This window comes from Amphibalanus amphitrite, unplaced genomic scaffold, assembly GCF_019059575.1.
Source record: "Amphibalanus amphitrite isolate SeventyFive unplaced genomic scaffold, NRLGWU_Aamphi_draft 001721F_arrow, whole genome shotgun sequence".
Classification (NCBI taxonomy): Eukaryota; Metazoa; Arthropoda; class Thecostraca; order Balanomorpha; family Balanidae; genus Amphibalanus; species Amphibalanus amphitrite.
This window is the reverse complement of record NW_024883214.1, coordinates 82,668-97,762: the sequence shown is the minus strand read 5'-3', so window position 1 is coordinate 97,762 and position 15,095 is coordinate 82,668. Positions and strand designations below refer to the sequence as shown.

General features: G+C 49.4%; 1 protein-coding gene and 1 long non-coding RNA gene across 8 annotated transcripts in view; one reads left to right on the top strand and one right to left on the bottom strand.

The window, feature by feature from the left end:
* LOC122374828 (39S ribosomal protein L2, mitochondrial-like) overlaps nucleotides 1-15,095 on the bottom strand; it is a 31,829-nt gene that overhangs the window by 9,394 nt on the left and 7,340 nt on the right. Inside the window, exons 1-2 of one of the 7 annotated variants that reach the window (XM_043353819.1) lie at nucleotides 818-900; nucleotides 246-455 (exon numbers count right to left, since the gene is read on the bottom strand). The exons of 1 other annotated variant lie outside the window; for it this stretch is intronic. The gene's annotated coding sequence lies outside the window, so the exon portion shown is untranslated. Of the gene's footprint in view, nucleotides 1-245; nucleotides 456-801; nucleotides 901-15,095 lie in introns of those variants that run through there. 5 more of the 7 variants (XM_043353822.1, XM_043353824.1, XM_043353820.1 and 2 more) reach the window with 5 other exon arrangements.
* LOC122374833 lies at nucleotides 1,564-2,786 on the top strand. Its single transcript, XR_006255293.1, has 2 exons — nucleotides 1,564-2,201; nucleotides 2,537-2,786. It is a non-coding gene; the product is annotated as an uncharacterized LOC122374833 (long non-coding RNA).

Sequence of the window (15,095 nt, the reverse complement as noted above, 5' to 3'; positions counted from 1 at the left end):
AGGTCAGGTTTGATTATGTTTTTTTCTTTTATTTGCGAGGCATATGAGTATCATTTTTGGATTCAGGATGTCAAATAATGTAAAAATATGAAAAATTTATCAATGAAATCTTCTTAGGACTTAAACTTGACATTTACCAAATGCAAATGCACTTACTTGCACTTGCACTTATTTGTTGGCTCCACCGATAACCTCATAACACAAATATGTCCTCCCTAAATAATCAGCAGCATGCTAAGTCTCACCTTAATCTCCTTTAAGCTGGAAACCTAAAAATAAAAATAAAGATCTCAACATTCAGAGATTTTAAATCTTTGACTTGCTCCACTGTCACTCGAACTAAGCTGTAAGCTCGAATACAATTATCAAACAGCGGTTATCAGCGCTTTGAGTATTTGAAGGATCCAGCAGATGAAATGTCTCAATATTGCTTAAAATTACATATCAGCATTCAGTTTTATTCACGATCGATGGCAACACAAGTCAAATTCCTAAAACCAGACGTTTCGGCCACAGGGTGCCTTCGTCAGTGGACACTAGTGATTAAATTAAAAACACATAGTATCAAAAACAATCGGTATAAATCGTTCGAAGTCGACACATCGGGCACAGGTTTCGAAAATGTGCCCGATGTGTCGACTTCGAACGATTTATACCGATTGTTTTTGATACTATGTGTTTTTAATTTAATCACTAGTGTCCACTGACGAAGGCACCCTGTGGCCGAAACGTCTGGTTTTAGGAATTTGACTTGTGTTGCCATCGATCGTGAATAAAACTGAATCATGTCTGATTATTTACAAATATCAGCATTCAGCAGGGCCTTGATCTGAGTAACTAGAAACACCAAAACACCCATACAGCCACATACAGCGCTACAGCCAGCTACAGCGCACGAATTTTATATATGAATCATCTGCGCCAGTTACGCTAGTTATAATTGCTGCCATTTCTGCTTCCAAATATGGGTTATTTTTCCCCCGCCCTTTATGACAAACACACGAACATAATCCTTTTCAAGTGAAAGAATCAAGAATGGCTTATATGGCCTTGGAATGGCTTGATTCAAGTGAGTCTGCGGACGTTTGTAAGTTACGAATCCGCACGATACGAAACTAACCAGACGCTGGCAAATCCTAAGGGGCAGTTGAAACACTTTAGTGGTGAGGAAAGAATTTTAGAAAGAATCTTTGCCAACCAGTGAAGCAGTGAAACCTCAAACCATACCATCGCAAACCAAGACTACCTATTTTACTTTGACTTTAGTCTTTAGGGTGGTATAACCATACCATGGGTGAGGTGAAGTGTATAACTCCGTAAATATGGCAAAAAAGGCTATCCCAGGTGAAAAAATCTTACAAGATCTTACAAGAATCTTCTCGATCTTGCAAGATCTTATATGATTCTGAGGACAGTCTTGCAAGGCCTAGGGAATCTTGTACAAGACTGTCCCAATCTTGCAAGTCTTGTAAGAATGCGGTGGTTTCCTTGCAAGAATCTTTCTTGCAAGATTCTGGCAAGTCTGTTGGTTACTTGTAAGATTTTTTTTAACAGCTCGCTGATCGGTCATGACCATTGATAAGCCTCATACTAAAGTATGAGGAGTACCTTGGGAGAAATGCCTCGCCCCGGTGCGTTGATAAGTTGGACTGGACATTTCTTCTCAATCTGCAACCTACCGGGATTTATTCACCTAGTCCTCAGGACGTCACATCTCATGATTAGAACTGGCGGGACATCAACATTCGAATGTTGTTGTCAACATTGTCCCGATATATAGGGAATTACGAATTGTGAATTGATCCCTATAAAAGAATCGATTCACTTCATAACTCCCAAATCCCTTCATAACATTCTCAGCTTAATTTAACGCATTACTGTACTGTATTATTCGGGGACTTGAGCGTGCATTTGTGCGCAGTGGTGATCTTTTAGAGACTGTATCGACTGGAATTTAGCGACCACTGACCGTTTTAGAGACCGTACGGTCGGCGGCGGGCGTCCCCTCCCAGTCCCGATCCTCGCCTGGGGCGAAGGCCGGAGACGCCGGAGAGGGGAGCGCGCGTCGCGAGCGCCCCCCTCCGCCGCATTCCATCCGTCCCATTCACTGCCCGCTCGCGATGTGCGGACGGCTGACGGGGGTGTCGAGTGTGTGCAGTGCGGTGTTGGTCTCGTCTGCCGTCTCCTCTTCCGACCTGAAGGTAAGGTTCTGCCATGCTGTATTGCTGTGTAACAATACCTATTCTCAATGTTTGCAACATCACAGAAAAAAAGCCCCGAAACGTTCACTCAAAAATAGCTGATCGCCTGTCATTCTTTTGCATGCCACAAAGGGAATAGTGCTGACGGTAACGTCATACGGTGAAACTGGGCCCAGGGATGGTAGATACGTGAGGATGATAGCTATGATATGCTGAATTATCTTTAATCGAAAATGAGCCCCATCAATTCTAGTTTTTGACTGATAGGTACTGGCTCACCTTTTCACATCTGGCTTTGGATATTACCTGATTATATAAATGACATTTCATTTCAGCATTCGAGAATCTCGGCTCACCAATAATATGCGATGCAAGGCTCGACGGGCGACATCCTCGCTCAAGATGTGTACGAGTATAGCTGGATGCAGACGGAACGGCGGCCTCGACAATGGTGACATGACGTGACGTCAACGGTGTGATGGTGTGATGTGACTGTGACGTGTGGATGACTCGAAAAGTAAAGGGCTGTTGATATGTGTTCTCAGCTATACATTTTTTATGAATACATATTGATTTTGACGTTTACACTGGCATATTATCCATTTCACTTTGCAGATTTCGTACACATGGGTCTCGACATGAATACAATCGAAACAATATCTTAGGGCAACGATGTGTCTGGAAGTCTTGCACAAGGCTTGCAAGTCTTCGATAAGACTTCCAAGTTCCAAGTCTTGCTGAAGATTTGTCAGAGTCTTAGCAAGCCTTGTAGAAGGTTTGCCAGAGTCTGGTACAAAACTTGTTGAAGTCTTGTGTAGCGGGGCAAGATATTATTATTTGTTTGATTTGCGAGGCTGGTCAGTCACTGGGGCATATAGGCTGCTACACTGTACGGTGATGGGTCATTGGGTTATGGGCATTCAAAGAGGATAAGTTAATCAGGTGGCTGCCCGAGGCTCTCTCTCAACCCGGTTGGGACCCCCCTTTAAATACGTTTACTTGAAACAGAAGAAACGACACTTCACATCACAGTCACATCCTGGCCACTGCACGGAGGGGTACCTCCCACTGGATATACCACATTCACACTTCAACTCACTCTAACCTAGCCTAACCTAACCTACCTAACCTAAAAACATAACCTAACGTAGCATAATCATGCACTCAAACACACATCTCACACACAAGAAAAACGCCAGACTATTAGTCCGCTCCCTCCCTCTTTACCTAACTCTCCCCCAGTGGTGCACAGTGACAAGTTAATGCAAGCTTGTTAGATGTCATTTCCCTGCCCATGTAAAACGTAGCTGGTGTATTAGGCTGCGGATCACCCTGCCGCCAAGATAGAACACATGAGTAGCCTGCTCCCAAAAAAAAAAAAAAAAATGGTCATAACCTCCCCTTCCCAAATAATTCCTAAGTACCAGCACTGATCCTAATCTATCCTTACAATTTCAACAACGTCTCGTTCAGTGGCGACATAAGTTTGACGATCGCAGGCATGATCTGACTTGTCTAATCTACCCCGTCTCCGACTCAAGCTAGTAAAAACGACAGCGGAGGCCTAAAACCTAACATCAAGGGAGAATCTAATGCCAGGCCGGATTTTCCCTGCTTTATAGAGTCCAACTCTCTTCCCCTCTCCCTTGAGCAGGGGCGGATCCAGGAAAACTCCAAGGGGAGGGTCATGAATCGAAGTGGTGCCCCTACCTATACCCAAAATTAAAAACTCAACGGATTTCGTCCACTTCATTTTGGTGGTGCCCCCATTTTCAGTTTTTTTTTATTTTTATTTTTTATTTTTAGTCAGTGTAGCGGGGTTTCGCGGCGTTGCGGGGCTAACCAGGCAGTGTCTTTCGATAGTGATGGAGAGCAAGCTAACCCGGACAGTGTTTTTCGTTATTGAGAGCTCCGTCGGCGCGCTCCTAGAAGCCCTTCTCTGTATCCTGCCCCTCGCGAACCCGTTCCGACTCAGACTCTATCTTTCCGGGGCGATCAATCATCGGAAACACATAGGCCAGGGTTAGGGAATGGGATGATAATAAATGATAACATAATAACCTTGATCACAATGAAATAAGAACTCAACTCTACATAACCCAAGGTCCCACTCTCAAACAACAGCGCCCTTCCTAGCTTGAGGGTCATCTCCCACCAGATATATGTATCAATCATTCGTCCATTTATCCATCCCCTTATAACCCTGCCATTCGTCCACTTATACCTCGTAATTTACCAGAGCTGACCATCTCCGGTCCCTCCCCTTTTTCCTAACTTCCCCCGGTGGTGCTAGGGCGCGCGCAAAGTCGTTATCGAGTCATTGGCCTTCAATTTCATTTAACCATTATCCCTTCATAACCACAATGTTCCGTACATCAGACAAACGCTTCATAATGCTCACGCTACACAATTAGAGATACGACCCACCACAGATTTCGGCACTCGACCCTCGCCTTACGTGACTTATTGCGGTCCATCCCATCGCCATGTCGAACTACCTACACAAAAACATAAATGTCCTTCGGCCAGCGGTTCCGAGACTACGGCTCGCAGGACACTGTGTAGTCCGGTTTCCGTGGGGGACTTATTTGAAATTTGAGACCGGGGCTGGGTAACTAAGGTCCGTCCGGGCTGCCTGCGTCGTCTCCGTATAGCCGCGGTTTTCGGGCCAGCCCCCGGCGACCGAAAGGGATTAGTCGTTCGTCGGCTTTACACGAATCCATGACTACCAGTTATGCCAAATTGCCTATAAAAAAAAAACGAAAACTAAGCGTACCACGGCCCGCGGTGGGCTTATCTAAACTTTGAAACCGGGCTGGGTAACTAGGTCCGTCCGGGCTGCCTGCATCGTCTCCGTATAGCCACGGCTTTTGAAACAGCACCGGCGACCGAACGGGTTAGCCTCCGTTGGCTTCACACAATCCACGACTACCAGCGTTATAGGTGCCCGAAGCCCTATCTATCCGTTGCTGGTAGTTAAGCTGTCGTCACAGACCTATCCGAAATGACCGCTGCACGGCCGGAGTAAATCGACTAACAGCGGGGTGGCCAGCACCGACTTACCGCGATCACCCGACTCGCATGCTTTGGTATTTAATGTTCACCCCCGTCCTGCAGCATCACACGTTTCTTCGCGGGACATTACTTAACCGGCGGCATACGTCTCCTCGCTGGGACGCCTGGGGTCCTAACCATCTCCGAAACTACCTACGTCGCTTATCGAATGTCATCCTGCGCTGATCACTCAATGGACCGATAGCGGACCTAACCTATCTTTTAAAACCGGGCGGGGTCACTAGGTCCCTCCGGGCTGCCTGCATCGTCTCCGTATAGCCACGGCTTTATGGGGCCCGCGCCGGCAACCGAACGGATTAGCCTTCGTCGGCTATGCACTCATCCTCAATAATCGATCCTCAACTCGCTCTCATCCTTTCCCTTCACTTCGCGACTTATTGCACGTATCCAGGGCTTACCCAAGCGAGGCCTACTATTTAAGTGGGGTCTATCCGAGCTGAGCTTCATTCAGGAAATCCGATTCCTCTACGTGTACAGTCTTCTTCCATTTCACTCGCTTCTCATCTCCCTCCTAACCCGTAGCCGCGTCGGTGGACTTTCCACGCACAGGGGCGTGACGTGCATCATCTATCTCCCCGGTTCCGCAATCCCTATTCATCAGATGATTATGCAATTGGACAGGTGCGACTTTGTATATGCGTGGTGCTTGTGTGCGGGACATTGGTGAATTGCTTAGGAGGTAGTACCAGGAATCCACTGGCACGGGCTATGTCAAGGACACTTGGGATATGGTAAGGTAGGAAATGGGTTAGCCGCCTCAGCAGCACATGGAATTCAACCAGTGGAACCCACCAGTGTACAATGCGTTCGGTTAGGTCCAATGTGCGTGCACAGTCCTTGTATTCGAACCGTTGGATAATTTGACGAGGAAATAGTACCAGGAATCCACTGGCACGGGCTATGTCATGGAGCTTTGGAATATGGTGACGTAGGAAATAGGTTCGCCACCTCAGCAGCACTTGGAAATCAACCAGTGGAACCCACCAGTATAAAACGAATTCGGTTAGGTCCAGTATGCTTGCAGAATCTTTGTATTCGAACTGTTGAATGATTTGATGAGGAATTAGTACCAGGAATCCACTGGTACGGGCTATGTCAAGGAATTTTGGAATATGGTGACGTAGGGAATAGGTTAGCCGCCTCAGCAGCACTTGGAAGCAACCAGTGGAACCCACCAGTGTGAAATGCGTTCGGTTAGGTCCAGTATGCTTGCAGAATCTTTGTATTCGAACTGTTGAATGATTTGATAAGGAATTAGTACCAGGAATCCACTGGTACGGGCTATGTCAAGGAATTTCGGAATATGGTGACGTGGGAAATAGGTTAGCCGCCTCAGCAGCACTTGGAAGCAACCAGTGGAACCCACCAGTGTGAAATGCGTTCGGTTAGGTCCAGTGTGCGTGTAGAATCCTTGTAATTAGCCGTTTGATAATTTGATAAGGAAAGAGTACCAGGAATCCACTGGTACGAGCCATGTCAAGGAACTTGGAATGTGGTATAGCAGGAAATAGGTCAGCCGCCTTAGCAGCCCTCGGAAATCAACCAGTGGAACCCACCAGTATGAGACAAGTTGGGTTAGGTCCAGTGTGCGTGTAGAATCCTGGTAATTGTGTACTGTGTAAAATAAGCAGATAAAGAAAACTGATCGTTGTAAATTACTGTGACGAGCCAGACACCTTGAAAACGACCGCTTTCCCGACTGTGTGGCTGGCATATGGCCTGTTATGTTCTATCCTCCGGTCCCTGCCCTTCATCACTTGTCACACTCGTATTACGATATTTACAAGTCCCATTTATTTACATTCTCCCTGACACAACGCTTTTCATTCCTTTACATGCTAAATTTTACGAAGCGTTCTGGGACCAGGCCGTCCAGCAATTGGAACTCACACGCCGCGCGGTGCGGTACAAAGTCGCGTCGGCTGCCCGTCCCTTTCCCGACTCCCCACGGTGCATAATCCCCTCCGTCCGCCTTAATCACCACGGGCGCCGGACGAGGGTCCACTCCACGTCGGCACGCGTCCCGCACCACGCCCATAGTTAAATAATTGACCGAAATCGGACCGTTAATTTAAGCTACCTAGACTGAATGTCCCCAAAATAAAATGAACTACCTAAACTGAATGGCCTAAAATATTGCGGACGACACCAAAAAGGGAATATAATGTGGCTCACATAGCAGTAACGAGGGGGGGGGGGGGGGTTACTCGAAGGATTTAGGGACTAGGTGCGCACCCGTGTTCACCGCGTGACCTTACTTGAGATGGAGTCGCTGACGTGATGGTCGTGTCCGTCCATGGCGCCCGGCCCGGCGGCCAGAGCCGCCGCCGCGCCGGCGCCGTGATGCCAGCCGCTGGTGTCTCGTGGGCTGTCCGCGATGTCAGACGAGAGACGTGGGCCGAGAGAGTGCCACCGGCGCGCGATGCGTCGTCCGAGAGAGCTTTTCAGTTCCGTTTCATCAACTTATACTTCTGATGACGTCATACTTCAGAGGGCCGGGCAGCATCACCTTGTCCAATCTCCGTCCTCCATTCTCAGAAGCTGCACTCGGCTCCGCCCTCGAAAGTTCGTGATTTGCTGACAAAGTTCGGTTCCCCTCCGGCCATGGCAGTCGCACCCTTTCACGCAGCGACCGGGTGGAATTCGCCGCCGGCGCTCACGGCGCCTGAGGCGCCAGGTGGCGGGCCTGGCCCTCTGCTCCCCTTGTTTTGAAGTCAGGTCCGGCCAGATGTCCTATATTTTGTCGTTGGCGACCGAGTTCCATTTCATCCTGTTTTCGTACAACCCGGGTCGGTATCCGCTCCCCTTTCTTGTTTTGGTTCAAATCAGGGCCGGTCTGCACTCCCCTCTCCTTGTTCTCTGGCGGGGTGCCGAGCGTGGGACAGAGTCTTGTTTTCCAAAGGCTAAACTGATTAATGGCTCGAGGCTGGCAGAATGGCGCGTTTCGGTATGCTATTTGTTGGCTTCAGATCCGGGTTCTCATGAAGTGGGGTGGTCATCTATAGAGGACCCCTGTTTGTCAGAGCCTACTGCGCCGTCTGTGTGGACGCCAGCTGGGACGGAGAGAGGGTATCACAGCCGATTTAGCCGGCTGACCGTGTCTGTGCGGCGCTCGCAGATGGCCGTGTTTCAGCTTGTGGCACAGCTTGCAGTTCAGCATGAAAGATGAAAAAAAATGTAACGCATCTGCGTTACATTTTCAGACCTCTTTTTATAGTCGCGCCCCGCGACTAAACGTTTGAGAGCCCGCTTCTGCCGTGCTATTTGGTGCCGTTTCGTCGTGTTTCTTGGTGACTTCTGTGATGAGAGCGGGTGGCCGTCTTCTAAAGGATTGGTAGCTATTTCAACAGGAGTGTTCGGTTGGGGAGGATGGCATAATACGAGCTTGGATGATTGGGACATAAGGAGTGCGGGTTTTTGTGTCATTGCACAGTATTTCAGGCCATCCTTACATTTCCAGAATTAAAAACATTCACGTACTATCCCGTAATACACCACCAACTACACATCAAATTATTTGCGCGCAAAACAATGGAAATTGAATGAAACCATTGAAATAATTAACACATGACAATACAAAAAAATAACATTGGTACATTTGGTCACTATAATTCAGATCAAATTAGCGATAACATACCGGTGCAGATTGTGGTATGCCAAAGAAGTGAGCACGGCACCTGATGGTGGCTCCATGAGCCACGACAGCTCCGGTCCGGGATGGCCGCGATGACGGACTGGCGGTCGTCCGCGATTTGGTCTCGAACCGGCCGGCTGCTGCTGTAGTCGTGTCCCAGTTCCGGATTTCCCCAGTCTCGTAGTTGTAGTCGTAGTCCTCGCCGACCATCGATGTCGTACGCAGCTGCCCTGGTGAGCTGCCAGGGCTGGCTATGATCGGCCCAGAACTCGTCGTCTGTGGCTGGGCCTGGTTGAACGTGGCTTCCAAGCTGTTTCTGCTGGTCTGGTGGCCGCAGAGGCTGCGCTCTGGTGTAGACTGCCGATGATGGTTTGGCTGTCACATCTGGCGGCAGGTGTGGTTCCACTGCAGCCTGCTCCATGATTACTTGGCTGTGACGTTGAGAACATCGCTCCGGCCTGCTGCAGATCACATGATCGGTCTCGAAGTTTGGGAAATGGGAGCCACCTGCAATTGATGAACGGCGGATCACCGCCTGCCAGTGCGGCGGGCGGTCCAGAAATCGGCCCGCAGACTGGCCCGGTCCATTACAGCTGTCCATTTTGGTTGAAACAGGCAGCATTGAGGTGTCCCTGAATGGTCGTGTCTAATGATGCTTCATGGTTGTAGTTGTCGTCACCATTACTCCGGTTGCCGTCTGATTTTGTCGTCACAGACGTGCGATGTAACTGCTAACAACATTGTAGTTTTGGTTCTATTCGTGTCTCCTTCTCCTTCTTCCGGTCTTCTGTTGTTATTTATTTCCGGCGTTGCCTTCATTTTGAGTTCCATTGGGCACTGGCTGTCAGGCAGTCGCTGTTGATGACTACCTTTTTTCTGTTCTTCTGTCGGCGTCTCTTCTTCTCTGTGCTGCACGTTTGCTCTTCCAAATGGCTTCGTGATGTTACAGTTCTTCAATCATTTGCATTTTACTCTTCTCAGCTGTCGTTTCCTTTCTGTGATTGCATGTATCCATTGCCATTTAGTATCAACGTCGTTTCCATCGGTATACTACTTCAATGTCTTCTTTCTCGCCGTCACTCGGCTGTGTGTTGTCCTTCTTGTTCTTATCGCAATTCAGCTTTCCATACAGTTTGGCTTCTAAAACGTGCCTCAATCATTTACAATCTGCGCTGTCACCTTCATTTCAGTATGCTGCGTCCTATTGGTGACTTTTGCCTTCTTCAATCCTGATTTTCATTTCAGCACATTCAATTTCTTCATAGCGTCGTGCTCAGTCGTATTTTTAGTACGTTCATTGGGTTCGGCAACATACATGACTGCCTGTTCTGTAACGGGGGTTTCCGTCACGGAGAACGGCTCGTGGACGGTTGCCGGTCTCCTGTCAGTTCTCTCCAGAGGCGGGTAAGTCCACGGGTCACACATAGGTCACTGCACCTTTTTGGTATAGGATGGGTACAATCTCTTAAAAATTGGGTTAAAATGGCATCCTCGGTGTGATTACTCTAACTTTGGATCACGGGATTTCACTCAAGGTTAGGGTTCGCTAGATGTGAGCCACATAATTTTAGTTAGCGATACCTGTAGCCGAAAAAAAATATACCAAGCCCGCTCGCCCGTCACTTAAAATTGATCCTCGATTTACCCTTATCGCTTCATGATATATACACCCTCCAGCAATCCACGCTTTCTGATTTCAATCAAATCAATTTAACCCGAGTAACGCTGCACTGAGTGACCAGCTCCCACTGCATCTAGCTCAGACATAATATGTTTTCTCACTCACGCTCGCATTTCCTCTGAAATTTTAGCTTTGGGTTCGGCAATGCACGTCGGTCCACCGACTTCATGTTTCCTTTGATTGATCCTACCCCACGTTGGGTGCGCCAAATCTGTAGCGGGGTTTCGCGGCGTTGCGGGGCTAACCAGGCAGTGTCTTTCGATAGTGATGGAGAGCAAGCTAACCCGGACAGTGTTTTTCGTTATTGAGAGCTCCGTCGGCGCGCTCCTAGAAGCCCTTCTCTGTATCCTGCCCCTCGCGAACCCGTTCCGACTCAGACTCTATCTTTCCGGGGCGATCAATCATCGGAAACACATAGGCCAGGGTTAGGGAATGGGATGATAATAAATGATAACATAATAACCTTGATCACAATGAAATAAGAACTCAACTCTACATAACCCAAGGTCCCACTCTCAAACAACAGCGCCCTTCCTAGCTTGAGGGTCATCTCCCACCAGATATATGTATCAATCATTCGTCCATTTATCCATCCCCTTATAACCCTGCCATTCGTCCACTTATACCTCGTAATTTACCAGAGCTGACCATCTCCGGTCCCTCCCCTTTTTCCTAACTTCCCCCGGTGGTGCTAGGGCGCGCGCAAAGTCGTTATCGAGTCATTGGCCTTCAATTTCATTTAACCATTATCCCTTCATAACCACAATGTTCCGTACATCAGACAAACGCTTCATAATGCTCACGCTACACAATTAGAGATACGACCCACCACAGATTTCGGCACTCGACCCTCGCCTTACGTGACTTATTGCGGTCCATCCCATCGCCATGTCGAACTACCTACACAAAAACATAAATGTCCTTCGGCCAGCGGTTCCGAGACTACGGCTCGCAGGACACTGTGTAGTCCGGTTTCCGTGGGGGACTTATTTGAAATTTGAGACCGGGGCTGGGTAACTAAGGTCCGTCCGGGCTGCCTGCGTCGTCTCCGTATAGCCGCGGTTTTCGGGCCAGCCCCCGGCGACCGAAAGGGATTAGTCGTTCGTCGGCTTTACACGAATCCATGACTACCAGTTATGCCAAATTGCCTATAAAAAAAAAACGAAAACTAAGCGTACCACGGCCCGCGGTGGGCTTATCTAAACTTTGAAACCGGGCTGGGTAACTAGGTCCGTCCGGGCTGCCTGCATCGTCTCCGTATAGCCACGGCTTTTGAAACAGCACCGGCGACCGAACGGGTTAGCCTCCGTTGGCTTCACACAATCCACGACTACCAGCGTTATAGGTGCCCGAAGCCCTATCTATCCGTTGCTGGTAGTTAAGCTGTCGTCACAGACCTATCCGAAATGACCGCTGCACGGCCGGAGTAAATCGACTAACAGCGGGGTGGCCAGCACCGACTTACCGCGATCACCCGACTCGCATGCTTTGGTATTTAATGTTCACCCCCGTCCTGCAGCATCACACGTTTCTTCGCGGGACATTACTTAACCGGCGGCATACGTCTCCTCGCTGGGACGCCTGGGGTCCTAACCATCTCCGAAACTACCTACGTCGCTTATCGAATGTCATCCTGCGCTGATCACTCAATGGACCGATAGCGGACCTAACCTATCTTTTAAAACCGGGCGGGGTCACTAGGTCCCTCCGGGCTGCCTGCATCGTCTCCGTATAGCCACGGCTTTATGGGGCCCGCGCCGGCAACCGAACGGATTAGCCTTCGTCGGCTATGCACTCATCCTCAATAATCGATCCTCAACTCGCTCTCATCCTTTCCCTTCACTTCGCGACTTATTGCACGTATCCAGGGCTTACCCAAGCGAGGCCTACTATTTAAGTGGGGTCTATCCGAGCTGAGCTTCATTCAGGAAATCCGATTCCTCTACGTGTACAGTCTTCTTCCATTTCACTCGCTTCTCATCTCCCTCCTAACCCGTAGCCGCGTCGGTGGACTTTCCACGCACAGGGGCGTGACGTGCATCATCTATCTCCCCGGTTCCGCAATCCCTATTCATCAGATGATTATGCAATTGGACAGGTGCGACTTTGTATATGCGTGGTGCTTGTGTGCGGGACATTGGTGAATTGCTTAGGAGGTAGTACCAGGAATCCACTGGCACGGGCTATGTCAAGGACACTTGGGATATGGTAAGGTAGGAAATGGGTTAGCCGCCTCAGCAGCACATGGAATTCAACCAGTGGAACCCACCAGTGTACAATGCGTTCGGTTAGGTCCAATGTGCGTGCACAGTCCTTGTATTCGAACCGTTGGATAATTTGACGAGGAAATAGTACCAGGAATCCACTGGCACGGGCTATGTCATGGAGCTTTGGAATATGGTGACGTAGGAAATAGGTTCGCCACCTCAGCAGCACTTGGAAATCAACCAGTGGAACCCACCAGTATAAAACGAATTCGGTTAGGTCCAGTATGCTTGCAGAATCTTTGTATTCGAACTGTTGAATGATTTGATGAGGAATTAGTACCAGGAATCCACTGGTACGGGCTATGTCAAGGAATTTTGGAATATGGTGACGTAGGGAATAGGTTAGCCGCCTCAGCAGCACTTGGAAGCAACCAGTGGAACCCACCAGTGTGAAATGCGTTCGGTTAGGTCCAGTATGCTTGCAGAATCTTTGTATTCGAACTGTTGAATGATTTGATAAGGAATTAGTACCAGGAATCCACTGGTACGGGCTATGTCAAGGAATTTCGGAATATGGTGACGTGGGAAATAGGTTAGCCGCCTCAGCAGCACTTGGAAGCAACCAGTGGAACCCACCAGTGTGAAATGCGTTCGGTTAGGTCCAGTGTGCGTGTAGAATCCTTGTAATTAGCCGTTTGATAATTTGATAAGGAAAGAGTACCAGGAATCCACTGGTACGAGCCATGTCAAGGAACTTGGAATGTGGTATAGCAGGAAATAGGTCAGCCGCCTTAGCAGCCCTCGGAAATCAACCAGTGGAACCCACCAGTATGAGACAAGTTGGGTTAGGTCCAGTGTGCGTGTAGAATCCTGGTAATTGTGTACTGTGTAAAATAAGCAGATAAAGAAAACTGATCGTTGTAAATTACTGTGACGAGCCAGACACCTTGAAAACGACCGCTTTCCCGACTGTGTGGCTGGCATATGGCCTGTTATGTTCTATCCTCCGGTCCCTGCCCTTCATCACTTGTCACACTCGTATTACGATATTTACAAGTCCCATTTATTTACATTCTCCCTGACACAACGCTTTTCATTCCTTTACATGCTAAATTTTACGAAGCGTTCTGGGACCAGGCCGTCCAGCAATTGGAACTCACACGCCGCGCGGTGCGGTACAAAGTCGCGTCGGCTGCCCGTCCCTTTCCCGACTCCCCACGGTGCATAATCCCCTCCGTCCGCCTTAATCACCACGGGCGCCGGACGAGGGTCCACTCCACGTCGGCACGCGTCCCGCACCACGCCCATAGTTAAATAATTGACCGAAATCGGACCGTTAATTTAAGCTACCTAGACTGAATGTCCCCAAAATAAAATGAACTACCTAAACTGAATGGCCTAAAATATTGCGGACGACACCAAAAAGGGAATATAATGTGGCTCACATAGCAGTAACGAGGGGGGGGGGGTTACTCGAAGGATTTAGGGACTAGGTGCGCACCCGTGTTCACCGCGTGACCTTACTTGAGATGGAGTCGCTGACGTGATGGTCGTGTCCGTCCATGGCGCCCGGCCCGGCGGCCAGAGCCGCCGCCGCGCCGGCGCCGTGATGCCAGCCGCTGGTGTCTCGTGGGCTGTCCGCGATGTCAGACGAGAGACGTGGGCCGAGAGAGTGCCACCGGCGCGCGATGCGTCGTCCGAGAGAGCTTTTCAGTTCCGTTTCATCAACTTATACTTCTGATGACGTCATACTTCAGAGGGCCGGGCAGCATCACCTTGTCCAATCTCCGTCCTCCATTCTCAGAAGCTGCACTCGGCTCCGCCCTCGAAAGTTCGTGATTTGCTGACAAAGTTCGGTTCCCCTCCGGCCATGGCAGTCGCACCCTTTCACGCAGCGACCGGGTGGAATTCGCCGCCGGCGCTCACGGCGCCTGAGGCGCCAGGTGGCGGGCCTGGCCCTCTGCTCCCCTTGTTTTGAAGTCAGGTCCGGCCAGATGTCCTATATTTTGTCGTTGGCGACCGAGTTCCATTTCATCCTGTTTTCGTACAACCCGGGTCGGTATCCGCTCCCCTTTCTTGTTTTGGTTCAAATCAGGGCCGGTCTGCACTCCCCTCTCCTTGTTCTCTGGCGGGGTGCCGAGCGTGGGACAGAGTCTTGTTTTCCAAAGGCTAAACTGATTAATGGCTCGAGGCTGGCAGAATGGCGCGTTTCGGTATGCTATTTGTTGGCTTCAGATCCGGGTTCTCATGAAGTGGGGTGGTCATCTATAGAGGACCCCTGTTTGTCAGAGCCTACT